General features: G+C 34.6%; 1 non-coding gene across 1 annotated transcript; it reads left to right on the forward strand.

Moving 5' to 3' along the window:
* Nucleotides 1-4,073: 4,073 nt before the first annotated feature.
* Nucleotides 4,074-5,463, forward strand: LOC105962511 (epi-neemfruitin B 7-O-acetyltransferse L7AT). The gene has a single exon (XR_016030470.1). It is a non-coding gene; the product is annotated as an epi-neemfruitin B 7-O-acetyltransferse L7AT (transcript).
* Nucleotides 5,464-16,003: the final 10,540 nt, after the last annotated feature.

The raw sequence follows: 16,003 nt of genomic DNA on the forward strand, positions 1-16,003 counted from the left end.
TCTTTTCATCTAAGTCGTCAACAACTAAATTTGATATAAGGGGCGGTGTGGAAAATAAAACGCAATACATGGGGTTATGTGCTATTTTCTTTTTTACTTTTCTTTTTTATCAGGAGAGGTTTTTCGCACCTTTGGAATAAGAGAGAGGGGTCTGTGCTAATAGCTCTCTAAAATTAATCGAAACAAACATGAATATAACAAAAACAAAATAACCTTGAAAAACTATATGCGTTCGTCTTGCCTCGACACTAATTCATTTACACCCGGAGTATAATGTTATATATAAAACGAAAATATTTTGACCTAAAACCTAGACCTAAACCTAGGGTTACTTTTGTAAATTAATAAATGTCTAATTTAAACACTAATTAATATATGTATAATTTAAACACTAACTCCTATATTTGCATATACCGTAGGTATGTTTCTAATTGTTTATATTTTTCTTCTCCGTTCTAACCACCCACTAAACCCCCGGATTAATTTATCATGGTAGAAGTTATCATACCATATCTCAACCCCCACTAATTCATCATGGTAGAAGATATCACACCATGATCTCAACCCCTACCAATTTTATCGTTCTATTTAAACTCATGAGAACTCCACCAAAAATCACATTTTTTTACGCTTATCCTTTTTGCTCATTTAAATTTTTTCTTCTTCTTCGTTTTACAATAATTTTCAAAGTAAGCAATTTCTTTCTATAGGTAAACAATACAATTATTTATTAAGATTTATTTTTTTAATCATATGTTTAAATTTCACATCACATCATAGTTGCTAACGATTTTGATTTTTTTGTACAACTCAGACAGAATATCCGTTCACAATGACTCCCAATATGATAACCATATGCATTCACATAATGTTCATCTCTTTCAGTATTTGGTTGACCATGGTATTTTTAATTTTCATAAACCTATTATGCCGTTTATTTATTTATTTTCTACTCATTATGTTTTATCACTTCAGGGGTCACCGTCTGTTAATAATTGTTTATTTTCTTTACCATCGCATGACTTTTCTTTTCGAATTGGGGGATCATGTCGAGATTCATTGGCTTACAGTATCACTTTATAATTCGTAAGCCCAGGATCAACATGTTCCGTTGGAGTGAACTATTTGGTTGAAGATAGAATCTCTCTAAGTTTTCAGTTTAATTAGCAGATATTCTTTCAATAATCAAACAATATTTTTTCACAGATGGACATCCATCTTTGAAAACAAAGAGGTGAAAGCTAAAATATTTTGTACATAATCTCTAAAATTATGTTGTTTTTCCATTCTTTTGTGATGTGTTAATTTGATATGGTTTGAACAAACTTTGTTGCCTGAGGGATATACATCTATAGAGATCCGAAGTGTATGAAGTAATTTACAAGTGAATCAGGAACCCGAGGTAGCTGGCTAGACATTCACTACTAATCAAATAAGAACCAATTTGGGAATTTGAGATTACTTTTTATAAATTTCCAATCTTATGTTTTTACATAATTATAAATTTATGATTATTTCCCCTAATCTTATGTTTTTTACATTTCTTTTGTTTGCCAAATGACTTTTTTTAGTTATTTAAAAAATTGAATGGAGTTTTATTTGTTATTAGATAAGATATTCTTTAATAATTTGAAATGGGTTAGGATTGTGTTCTAATTATCCATCTATTGAGTAGGCAAGAGAATATCTACTATAGAAAAATGATATTGGATGCTTAGTAATACTGCCCCCATCCCCATACGGCGAGAACTAAGTATTTAATTTCAAATTCATTAGCAATTGATATTTGAGAGAACAAAATGCAAGTACATATTTTACCAAATTTCATAAGGTATTTGTCTTTCTTATGATAACAAAAATATGTAACAGTCTTGCAGTTTACATTTGTATTTTGATAAACACAAATTTCATAAGGCAGTTTAACAACTCATATGCCTATTCAAATATGATAAAGAAAGTTATTTTGCATGATTACCATTGATTTTATGCAACAGTCTTCAAATTGGCTTTTGATTTTTGTCATGCTCCTAGAGTCCTACTGTTTAGTAGATGAGTGGAATTTATCTTTATTTTCAGTTTTTGTTTTTGGCGGTTTAGCGATTGAGAGACAAAAAAAAAAAAAAAAAAACAATACACAACTTCCACATAGCATGTTCTATATTTTATAAAGAATAAGGTTATTTCATTATGTATTTTTTACTCAATTATGTTTCGTATTGATGTAAATATAATATACATTTATGTAGTTATATTATAGCATATTTTGCTCGTATAGGCAAATCACTCTAAAACTTCACTAGAATATGATATATGATAGTATGCTTTAACGCCCCCAAAAGATTATTCTTCGAGCATAGATTTGTCATAAAAAAATAAATGTTCTAAATGCTGACATTTTTCATTTGTTAACGGTTTGATTTTAGTTATTTTATTTATTACAACAAATTAATCAATGTTTTTTTTAATGAAGTTTTCATTAATTTTATATTGAATGACGAAACTTATAAATCTAACTATTCATGGTCCAATAGATTACAATATAGTAGTTGGAATCATGTCCTTTGATTTGTTCCTCATTACAAATGTATAAATCAAGTTAATACCTTAAGATGGTGTTAATTAACTAGCAACGAATGTTTCATTTATTATTTATTATAGGATGAATATATATATATATATATATATATATATATATATATATATATATATATATATATATATATATATATATATATATATATATATATATATATATATATATATATATATATATATATACACACAAAAATACAAGGCATGATGTGAGTAAGTTCATAAAACAAGTGAAACAAAGTAATCCGAACAAGTGAAATAAATAAATAGCACTATATTTATTGTATTACAATCTTTATATTCATGTATTAAAAAGGTTATATTACGTTCTTCCTTTTTAAATGATACCTCGTGCAACGCACAGGGCACGGTTACCAGTCTATAAAAAAAAAAGTACTTACCTAATCCTTGAGAAGCTTAGTGATGTATATATACATATATTTGGGTTAAATACACTTTATACCCCTGAAGTATACAATATATAACACTTACCCATAAAGTATGACTTCTAACATTTAATTACCTCTTCAACATCAACTATTTTGTATTTTAAAATTTAAAACATAATAATAATCTTAATGTATTTTCACTCTCATTGGATGGAATAATTGAAAAATAATTTATCAAAGGTATCAATTAAAAAGTCAATGCAATATGTAAAATTCTAGAATTTGATATGAGTAGAATAAATAACGTAACATAACAATCTAATATTTTTAATATTAGATATTTTAAGAAATTAATGAATTAAAATAAATTAAAATACATAAGATTTCCAAAGGACGATAACATTTAAAAAAAAATATTTCATTATTTTTTTTAATATTTTTAATATTAGAATTGTATTATCCTTTTAAGGGGTAAATTACAACCAACCCCTGAGGTATGGTCAAATTATGAAAACCCCCCTCTTGTTTGGATAATTACAACCACTCCATCAACTCCTCAAATTTAGTGGAATCTTCGAGATTATGTGAAATATTATCACTTTTGTACCCGTTTTATCCCATTCGAACTCTACATTTTGAAGCAAGATGATCATAATATGTGTTTTTTGGCTTGTATATATCAGATTGTGGTGCATCAGAAACTATATTTTTACACAAAACGAGTACAAACTAGAGCACATTCCACGAAATCTAGATGATTATGTTGAATTTGACACCATAAGGGTGGAGGTGTAAGAAAAAAAACATAGTTGAGGGGGTAGATGTAATTATCCAAACAAGAGGGATTTTTTTGTAAATTGACCATACCTCAGGGGTGTTTGTAATTTACCCTTCTTTTTAGTTATTCCTTTGGAAAATTTTGAGGTATCACAATTTAAAATACAAATTAAATAATGCTTGATAGATAAGTATTATAAATAATAATTTAAGGGAAGTGTTATATGGGGTATAATGCAGCTTGTGTAAAATGTATTTAGCCCTATATATATGTATCAGTTTTTGAATGCACAAATCCAAGAAAAGAAAAAGAAAAAGAAAATGGAGGGTGAAATAATTTCAAGAGAAAACATAAAGCCATCTTCACCAACACCTGATGATCAGAAAACCCACAAGTATTCTCTACTCGACCAGATAATGCCACCTGTCTTTGTTTCTCTCGTCTTATACTATCCAAATATTATTAATAATAATAATAATATTGATGATTTCATTTGTGAGACAACGCAAATCCTGAAGCAATCTCTCTCTACAACTCTCTCTCTCTACAAACCCTTAGCAGGCAGAATCAAAGACTCCTTATCCATTGACTGCAACGACCAAGGTGTTCTCCTCGTCGTTGTCAAGTTTAAGGAAAACCTTTCTGATTTCCTCAAGAAGCCCGACCCGAAAGCATGCCGGGCCCACATACCGGTAACACTCACGTGGGACGAACCGGGTCCCGGTTCCCACGTGGCCATGCTCCAGGTTAACTACTTCTCTTGCGGCGGCGTAGCCATTGGTTCACTTTTCTTTCATAAAGTTGTGGATGGGGTGGCGGTTGCTAGTTTCATGAAAGCTTGGGCGGCCGCAGCTAGCGGTGGTCCGGCGGCGGCAATCACCCCGGACTACACGGCGCAGACTATCTTCCCCCAGAACGAGTCCTTGCAGAGGGAGAACTGCTTACTCTCCGCCGCCATGAGACAATACTTCAGAGTCGGAAAAACTGTGATGCGGCGCTACGTGTTCGATTCTTCCGCGATATCGAAACTTCGGGCAAGGATGTCCCGGGAGAGCCTCGAGGGGCGCCCGCCGTCGAGGGTGGAGATTGTGTCGGCCCTCATATGGAAGTGCTTCATCGCTGCTTCTTCGTCGGAAAAGAATTCGAGGACGTCAGTTGCGGCTCATGTAGTGAACATGAGAAGAAAAGCGGACCCCGCTTTTCCGGAGCACAGCTTCGGCAATTTCTTGTGGCTGGCACCGGCGGTGGCGGCGCCTGTCAACGACTTGGGCGGGGATTATTCGGTGGAGGCATTGTTCAGGAAAGTGAGAAGGGCGATAAGCATGGTGGACGTTGATTTCATGAACAAGATGCAAGGGGGAGGGGAATTAGGGTTTTCGGGTTACTGGGAGAATCTTCGAGTGACTCTAGACAAATGCCCAGAGGAAGCGGATTTCTTGTCAATATCGAGCTGGTGCAATTTCGGTCTTTATTCGGTTGACTTTGGGTGGGGGAATCCAGTGTGGATGAGTAGATGCGATGCTGGAAGCGACACGGAATTTCCGTTCCTTAATATGCTTTGGCTGACGGACACATGCGGTGGAGATGGCGTAGAAGCGTGGCTGGCGCTCGATGAGAAATGCTTTGCGGCTTTCGATGAAATTACAGAGATTCGTGATCTTGCTTCGGTGGATCCTAGTCCATTGTCGTCCTGATCATCATCAAGAAGAAGTAACGGTTATTATTTTATTCATTTTCTCTACATTTTTTATTCGATTAAGTTTGCGTTTGTGGTTTTGTGTTTTACTGTTAACTGTATTTTGATGAAATGTTGAAAGTTTATTTGTAATAAAAAAAACTTATAATTTCCGATTGTTGAACGACCATCTCAACCAAAAGTTTAAGCTGTTAGTCAAATACCAAAAGTTTCACTCAAAAAGAAAAATAAAAAATACCAAAGTTTAAACTGTTAGTGAAATACCAAAAGTTCAAACTGTTAGTTAAATGTATCATTTAATATTAATATCTTCAATACCTATTGTTAGTTTCAATTTTGGACGATAAAAAAAAATTATCCTTCGTATAACAAAATCGTGTGTTTATACGGCCACTACGCAGTCTGTCGGTTTCTCACGCGGCGGTGCTAAGGCTTCGTCTAGCGGCGCTAGGGTTGAGATTAGAAGCAACCGAGTTTTCAGCTTCAACATCGTGATCGTGTGTACTTGCCGTACTATTGCTTAGAAGGGGAAGAAGATGATGAGATTTCTTTTTCCTTTTTAATTTTTTAATTCATTTATATATATATATATATATATATATATATATATATATATATATATATATATTATTATACAATAACAATATAATTATATTTATTTTTGCAGAAACCCCGTTGGGGTATTTTCTGACTTTTCAAACGCGGTTAACGGGTAATTCTAATTGGGTGAGTGAACGTGTTATATAAAAAAATTGTATGGGGTTTTGAGTGATTTTTTTTATGGGGCTTGCTATTATGAGTGCGATTTTTACCACTCGCAGTGCAAAATAATTCATTTTTTTTTTCTTTTCCAAATCTTATCCAAATACCCTCTCAAACACTCTCAACCTTTTATTCTTAAAATTTATCAATTTTAGTATTTTTTCGACCAATATCAGTTAGAGCACAAGTATTATCGACATGGATGACAACGACTTCGATTTTGAGGTGAAAATACACGTTTTTTGTTCGTTTCCAACGTTTTTAGCGATTTCGTGTCATAACACACGAAATATATGCTTTCATTTCGTGTAATACTATACGAAATATGTCTTAAAATCGTTAGTTGTTTGTTTCGTATACAATCACACGAAATGGAAGCTTACATTTCGTGGTAAAACCTACGAAATGGAAGCTATTATTTCGTGTATGTTTACAGGAAATGTAGGCTACATTTCGTAGGTTTTTCTACGAAATCCCTTAAATATTGTCTTTTAATTTTAAATATTTATGCAGGAACTAAGAGAACAATCTCACGATCATAGTCACTTCTTTGAACGTGGTATTGTGTGTGATAGTAGAGAAGCGTTAATTATGTGGGCAAAAGACACAGCAATTAGTCATAATCATCAACTGATTAATCATTGTAAATCAGAAAAATATCATGTTTTAACGTGTGCAAGATATCAATCTGGACGACACGGACTATTGAAGAAACGTTCTTGTCCGTTCAGGTTAATTGGCAAAAAATCAACGGAGGATGGATTATGGCGATTGAGTGTGAGTAATGGTAATCATAACCATCTGCCGGGTATTTGAAAGTTTAACTTATGTTTAAATTTATATTTGTTTTAATTTTGCATTCAAACTTATGTTTTGGAATATTTAAATTTGTAGCGTTGTGTTTTGCATTTTATATGTTTAATCTATGTTTTTGGAATGTATTAAATTTGTAAGATTGTTTGTAAGGTTGTTTAAATATGTACTTTAATTGCTTCAGTTGTACGTAGTTTCTAAATTCAAATAATAAAACTAGTGAATGAAAATACAAAACAACAAACTAGTAAATTAAATAGTTCGTAATAATAATAAACAAAATTAGTAAAATAATTAGTTCCTAATTAAAAATTAAAATAAATTATTAAATTAAATAGTTCCTAACAATAATAAAAATGCATAGTCCTAATAATAATAAAAATAAACTTTAAAATTAAATAGTTCATAAAAATATATAACTGGCAAAAAAAACCGATAAACTACCGCCTCGCTCTCCTCGGCGGCTGCACCTCATGATCGTCGTCGTCGTCATCGTCGTCGTCGTTGTCACGGTCGATGCCAAGATATCGGGCGGCGGGCTGCATAATATCTCCAAGATCGGCACGTAGATCGGCAAACTGCTGCATCCAGTCCTGTCCAGTGCTCCTGGTGATCGGGTACAGGGCACGTACTACCTGGTAAAAAGCCGGCTGATCTGGTGGCCTCACATTCTCTCGATGCACTGGAGCCGGGCCTACGTCGGGGTTGTTGATCTTCGGATGAGTCCGATCGGTGTACCACTCCATGTAGTGCTCGTCGACTTCCCCCCGTTGTCGTGCCGTCTTGTATGCGCGGGCATGAATGGAATGAGCCTGGACCATGTCCCACATCCCACCCGGAAATGGGTAGTTGACTTTGTACGATGTACCTCCTTTGGGACCGCGTGAACATGGCTCCATCGACGGAATCAAGCCGCGTGGTATATCCTGAACCCATCCAAACTGTCGGACGCAACGATCAGGCATATACGGCTCTACGACCCACATGTACTGGATCGTGCCATGATACAACGTACGAGGGATACTCTCGTGTATATCCCGACCATACGGTAGCCACTCGACCTAAACAGAAAACAATATAAATACATAAATCAAAAAATTCATATTTAAACAAACTACAAGACATATTTAAATCAAAAAATTCATAATTAAAATTCATATCGAAAAATTCATATTTCAAAAAATATAAATACATAAATATAAACGACTTACATCATCCGCTGTCATATTATCGAGTAAACCTCGAATATGCTCGAGCGTGCCCGCTTTTGGTGGCGCGTTCCACCTCTTGCATCGAGGCTGAAACTCGCGGTAGCGCTCGCTCTCATCCGGCGGCTGGAATCTCGGGAAATACTCGTATATCCAACACTGCAAATATTTTATTTAAAGATATTAAAATTTATTAAAATATATTAAAATGAACAAAATAAGTTCCAAATATATTAAAGTTTACCTGAAGAAGGGTGGTGCAACCCGCCAAGCCCCTCGACTGTGCTCGGCTGCATATACCCAACTCTCTGTATAGATTGGCCAAACAGGCCGAACCCCACGAATACGTGCCGACCTGATCAAGCACTGAATCCTCGAGCACGTGCATATACCACGGTTTCACCCGATCACATGTCTTGTCGGGGAATAAAATCGATCCGAGGAGAAACACCAGGTATATCTGAACTCGACGTCTCATGGGCGTGTCGGGCATCAACAACTGTCCCTGTAACATCCTCCATGTGGGGCCCCCATGCTTCCACGACTCGTCAATCTCCTCAAACTCGAGGTTTAAGGCCTCGGACAGCAAATACACGCAGTTTGTCCGCTCGGTGGCATCGTCGTACCTAGGCGCGACCACCCGTCCCTCCACATTGGCACCTAGAATCATCTGGACATCGTGGAGAGTGATAGTCATCTCTCCCCACGGCATATGGAAGCTGTTCGTCTCCGGCTGCCACCGCTCCACGAATGCAAACAACAGCGGAATATCTAGGCCCTGTAAATAACATCGGGCTAGGGGATACAAACCGGTCATCCGCAGAAAATGCTTGTCTACGGATACATCTACGTCTTCTAGGGCATCTGCTATCTTCTCGTAGTTGAATTGGTTCAGGGAGTTGATACGGGACTCCACTCGTCCAACCGGACGTTCCTGCAATCATTTATTTAGAAAACATATTAATTAATCAACTATAAAAATATTTTAATAGAAGATACAAAAATTATAATATTAAAATTAAAACAAGTAATTAACTTACTTCTCCCCTCCAAATATATGCCGCTACGTGCGACTTGAAACTCGGTATCAAAGACGGATCCCGCGGGCCACCGGGAAATGGACCATCTAGCACATCCGGATTGACTCGAGTATAAGGTCGACCTCCACGGCCCCGTCCTCGGCCTCCACGACCTCTACGACCTCCACGACCTACAACCTCAGTCTCGTGAACAGGGGCCACATATTCCTCCTCCTCCATAGCACGAGAAGACCCAACATCGGGATGTGGAACTGATGATCTGGCTTCACCAGCTCTCTCAGCCTCTCGCCTACGTCGTGTAGACATAGTCATGCGCTCGCGCTCGCGCTCTTGATGTTCAGCCTCTTCACGAACTGCTCGCATAATTGCACTTGATTTCCCTTTGCCTGTCATCTGTTAAATAAAACACTATTAACATCAGTCTAAATAATAATAATAAATAAAATAAATCTTGAAAAAAAAAAATATGAACTTTGGCTGTTTCACTGTCATTTCGTGGACAAACACACGAAATTAGTGCCTCCATTTCGTGTAAGAACACACGAAATACAAGCCCTATTTCGTGTGTTTGTCCACGAAATGACAGTGAAACAGCCAAAGTACATACGTTTCGTGTACAATTACACGAAATGAAAGCTTACATTTCGTGAGATTTCTCACGAAATGTAAGCTTTCATTTCGTGTAATTGTACACGAAACGTAAGAAAAACAAACAAATACGTCTATTTCGTGTACAAACTCACGAAATTAGCCCCTTCATTTCGTGAGATTCTACACGAAATGTAAGTTTATTTCCGAAAACTTTCGAACATAATCAAAATACTCAAAACGTATAGATTTTCGACGAAATTTGTTAATATACTACTATAAAAACATTGGGTCAATGATTTCGAGTTCGAATTTTACCTTAATCGTTGTTGAATTGCTCGTTTAATCCGCAAGAACTCGAAGAACCTTGGATAGGGTTTGAGAGAATTTTGAATTTTCTTAAGAAAAATTACAAATGAAATAAAGTCGCACTGCAAGCCGGTAAAAGTTGTTCTATGAATAGCATTTCAGTTTTTTTTATTACATGGACCTTTTATGCGCAATTTGAGATTATACTGATAGGGAATATCTATGCTACACCTGGTGAATATACAGATGTACTAATTGCAAATAACTCGCTATAAATTTATAACATGCAATTATGTGCGGGATAATTATAGTTTTGATCTCTATAAACTTAAAGTAGTTTTAGTCGTTAAACTTTCGCCGTCACCAATTTAGTCCTCAAATTTATCAATTTTTGACATTTTTCGGTTCGACCATCAAGTTTTGGACCAAATTTTCACATGTGGCAGTCAATTCTAGCTAGAACACACTCCCAATTCATTTGGCAGTCTAAACATGAAGTGGAAGTCTAAAATTGAGGCGGAGTGACACCTCATTCGGGATAATTACAGTTTTCGTCCCTATACTTATCACTTAAAACTTAAACTTTCTCCTCAATGATGTTAGTCCTTAAACTTACCATTTTTGACACTTTTGGTTCGGCCGTCAAATTTCCTAATTACCTTGGACAAAATTGCACATGTCACATGTGGCCTTAAAAATCAAGCTTGAATAGACCCCGATACATTTGGCAGTCTAAGTCTAATTATGAGGTGAAGTGACACCCTTATTCTCTCCTCATATTTCTATACTCAAATCCCTAATTCCATATAATTCGTTATGAACATAAACGGGATAATTACATTTTTCGTCTCTATACTTAGCACCTAAACATTTTGATCCTCAAACTTTCGCCACCACAAATTTAGTTCTCAAACTTGCCATTTTTTGACACTTTTGGTTCGGCCGTCAACTCATTTTCCAACTTGATTTGTACTGCCATGGACCTCACGTGCGCCGCATATGACAATTCCGTCCAAGTTAAGTGGGTACGTTGACAGCCGAACTAAAAGTGTCAAAAAATGGCAAGTTTGAGGACTAAATTTGTGGAGGCAAAAGTTTGAGGAATTACATCGTTTTAGGTGACAAGTATAGGGACGGAAAGTGTAATTATCCCGAACATAAATCCTACCCCTAAATTTCCTTGTTAAATCCTCTAATTGAGGTGAAATAAGGTAACACCAGAATCACCTAATCATAATTTCACAGTTTGGAAAACTTTTTGGATTTGGAACCATCACAATCACACAACAAAACTTGTGGAGTTTGAATGTTCATAAGGAATTCATTGGGGATAAGGTTTACTTTCATAACTTGTACGAACTCTTGGGCAGTCTGCTAGTAAAGACAATGCTCGTACAAACAAAAAGATGGCAGATATTGGGCATCATATGAACAAGAGCAGCTCTTGTGAATCTTTTAATGCTGAATTCGACAACTGGATAATTAGCTAAGGATTTGGGGATATAAATAGGGGGAGAGAATGAGGTGTGGATAATTACACTTGGTCCCTATATTATTTACCAAAATTAATTTTAGTTCCTATATTTTTTTTGCCTTAGATTTAGTCCTCAAACAAACCATTTCTCTATACTGTCAGTATCTCGTTTATTTTTGGAGTTAGTTTGGACGGAAAAAGCACGTTTGTATCACGTGAGAGTGCACTTCAACCCCTTTTTTTATTTATATTATTTATTTAGCCCCAATATCACATTAATTCTTATAAAATCGATTGCCCTAATTTTATAAATACTATTTTTTATTTAATGTTACCAATAGTTTATTATTCTTTAACAATTTTTTAATACTATTAAAGTTTTTAAAAAAACAAAATGTAAGAAAATAAATAATTAAAAAAAAAAAAGGAAAGAGTGTGATACAGTTGTCTTCTTCCCTAGCACACCCGTCATGGATCCGTCTATCATAAATCCGTCGAAAACCCGCAAGTTTAATTACTAAAAACAAGAATCATTATTTGACGGGACGAAGACAGGTTTTACTGGTGGGTTTATGACCCCCGCACACCCCTAGGATAGACGGGTCCATGCGGGTTTATAGTAGGACCCCAACCTCTACGGGTCGAATTTAAACATGTTATTTTTTTCATAGTTTATAAGTTACGTAAAACTATTTAGAAATTGAAATGAATGAACATGTGTAAAATCTTAAATTTAAACCAACGTGAATAACATCAATAAAAAATATGAAGAGTAAATTAAAATAATACGTTTTAATCATAACTCCATTAAAAAGAGTTAACTAAATCCAAGGCTTTATAAGACAAAATTTAAAATAAAATAAATAACTATATATAAAACGAGACTATGGCGGGACGGGACGGATTTCACGTGTATTAAAAAGATTTAAACACGTCTTAGACCCTAACCTGCAAATCTTCTCTATTTAAGGATCCAATCCTATTGATGGATTCATCCGTCTGGTTCTAGCGGAGGGTTTTTAGCGGTTTGACGTGTTCAACGGGTTGATGGGTCCGACTTGCTCACCACTAATAATATTGATGTGGTTGACAGTAATATTATTGTGTTTACAGTAATTTTACCGTCAACGACAGTAATATAATTACATTGACTTGTCAACAAAAAAAATGGCCCAAAAAATAATAATATTATTGTGGTTGATAGTAATTGTACTGTCAACGACAATACAATTAAGTAAATGTACTGTCAGCGACAGTATAATTACTGTTAATGACAGTACAATGACGGTTAGCGTTCAACTGCGTGCGTAAAAAATACGGATAAAAATTTTAGGAAAAAAAAAAATCAACGCCGAAAACTGGCGGAAAAAAAAAGTCAAAATTGATTAAATTAAAATTACAAATAGGAATTGAATTTAAAGGGTTATGGGTAGTTTTGTCATAGACATTAATTTTACTTTTATTTATAATACGTAAATGATGAGCTTATTATTGGTGAAAGAGATATAACCCCTAAATCTAGAATAATAAAGATGGTTGGTCAGAAACTTACGCATAAAAACCCCTTAATTAGTTATCATAATCATGCATGTATAAAACTAATTATTTTTGCACAAAATAAAAGGATTAGTATAATTAATAATTAGTGCATGGTGGTTAATTAGATAGGGAAATCACACCATAATGCCCTTGAGATCGATATAATCAACTTTGGTTGCATTCTTGTTTGGGGTTGTCTAGGATTCGAGAGGGTTGTACTTCTCGAACCGTAATTAACCAGTAAGCATGTGCCTCATATGATTAATACGTGTTATTTGAGTGTGTGTATTTCGAAATGAGAACGACCAAAATTTGGACAAAAGTTTGAAGAGAAAAATGTAGTCGAGGCAAGAACTAGGTTCTTTCTCCTTAAAACACATTTGCCCCGTGCAGTGCTCTCGGTTACGGCAATTGTCTCCCAAGATACAACGACTATTTCAGTTCCAACAAAGCAGCACAAGAATTATTGGAACACGGCGAACAAAACGACGTTTAGGACTTTATAAGACACGAAGAAATGACTTGTTAATGCGAAGTGAATTCAATTAATGTATTGAATTCTATGTGAATTATGAACTATCTCAAATGATGGATTTTGGAATCTATTTATAGATTTTCAAAGGTTATGACTAAAAGTCACAACTCTTAGGAAAATAATTTCGTGAAAAGGTATCACACCTTTTCTCATTAACTACACACCTATTCAATTTAATAGGTGCTTAAACACCTTCATCTTTTTCAATGGTGGCATTTCACTTTATTATTTTCCACACTTAAATATTTTAAATGATCCATTAATTTATCATTCATCAAAAATTAATTTTGAGAATTTAAATTAAACCACTTAAATATTCAAAAAATTTGAGTCAAATACTCAAAATTTCCAACAATCCCCCACATGAATGAAATTAATGCATGCTGACACATTTAAAGTCCAAGCGATTTTTTATTGCATCGGGAGAGGTAGCTTATGGCTTTGAACCTTCCTTAGTAAAATGCTGTCGGATTTACTTGTTGCTTAGTGAACGCGATGTCTTGAACTAATCAACTTTTGTGTAAACCAAGACAACAACACTTACACAATAACATCTCCAACATCTTTTGTTCTCACGTTGTGTCCATTTCGGCCTTGGACCAATTCTAGGATTCATAAGTGTTTCATTGAAGCGGCCCTATACTTCACACTTAAATAGGTGATCTCCCATAAAGAGTACCCTGCCGTATTCCACCTTAAAAGGTCATAGGAATCATTAAAAGTCACTAGACTTAACCTTACCACATTCGACAGGTAGCACTTGGATTTTAGGGAATGGTAGGAATTATTTCCAAGTGCTCGATTTGAATTTCCATAACTTAGTTGTCCCATTGAACCAAGATCTTGGGATCTCCAATCTACAAGGTTGAGTTACCATCATGGATTTTCGTTTGAGTTGTGGGTTTATAGACCCATTCCCATCACTAACTTGCACATTTGATCTCTAATGATTCTTTCGTCAAGGATCAACCAAATTATCTCTTGACTTCGTAAAGTAAACGTTTATAATTTCACTAGAGATCAATTGCTAAACGGTGTAACGTCTACGATCGAGACTTTACCATTTCTCATATTATTTGGTGCTCTTTTGTATAGCCAACTGACTACTATAATTATTTTCAAGCACCAACTAAGTCCATCACATAATGTCCTCTACAAAATTATGGAGTTATCCAACATTTTTCTTTAACTTCCAAGTTATGTCTCGAATTCCATAGTGAATCGAGTTATACATTTATTTTGAGGACTTCCACAGTACAAAATCATTTATGGACTTAGTATCTTAGTAACACATATCCAATTCGTATGAATTTACTTTTCAAGTATCATTGGATATCTTCTATAATGTAATTTACGTTTGTACTTCCAATAAAACTTATTAGTTTATCAACTTATTACATATAGGATTACCTACTTACTTGACTTGCTTAATGAGTCAATCAACATGTAGTTCATTAAACTACAATCTATTCAAGAATATTTTAGTTGAACCATTGTTCACCACTATTCTTTATAGTCTTATATTGATGAGTTCAATATGAATAGCATTGTCTCAACATAATGAGACTCCAATAATTCATCAAATCCTTAGTGATTTTAATCTCTATAAGATTGCATCAATAGGACCATATTTTCCACATTTGAAATATTTTACTAGTATTTCATACCATGATTATACCGCATGACTAACATGTCATTTACTCAAAAACATGTACTCATATGCGCATATATCACACACGTACTTTTCAAACTCGCCAAGTTTGAAAGTATTTGATAACAAATTCTTATCAAATGTGCAATTGCTTTAGAACTTATTTAAGTTCATACTATACGAGTTTCACTGATTTTCCTTTGTCTCAAAGACAATTTACCTCCAATTGCACAACACTTCATTAGTTGCTCGAGGTTCATTTTCTAACTCATAAATTAGAAAACCAAAATCAAACTGTTGATTCCGTAGCTCTCTTTTATTGAGCGTTGGGTTATTTATCACTTTATAAATTACCACTTGATCTCATAGAGAGATATCTTTAACTAATCATTTACACTTAATAAAGTGCTTTAAATGTAGCTCATTGTCAATGTGGGATGGTGAGTTTTCACCTCCCTATACATTAATTTCTCATTCACCCCTAGTCAAGTTTGAGAAATTAAACACACTAGATTTATCTAGTCAAAAGTGTAGATTTTTATTCCATAACTTATCAAATGGAATCCACTTAAATTGTTTGTGAAACTTGGGTCAAAATTCAATTTTTCAAACACATTTAATTTCAAAGA

Source organism: Erythranthe guttata, chromosome 3, assembly GCF_056151865.1.
Source record: "Erythranthe guttata isolate IM_541 chromosome 3, IM_541, whole genome shotgun sequence".
In the NCBI taxonomy this organism is placed as follows: domain Eukaryota; kingdom Viridiplantae; phylum Streptophyta; class Magnoliopsida; order Lamiales; family Phrymaceae; genus Erythranthe; species Erythranthe guttata.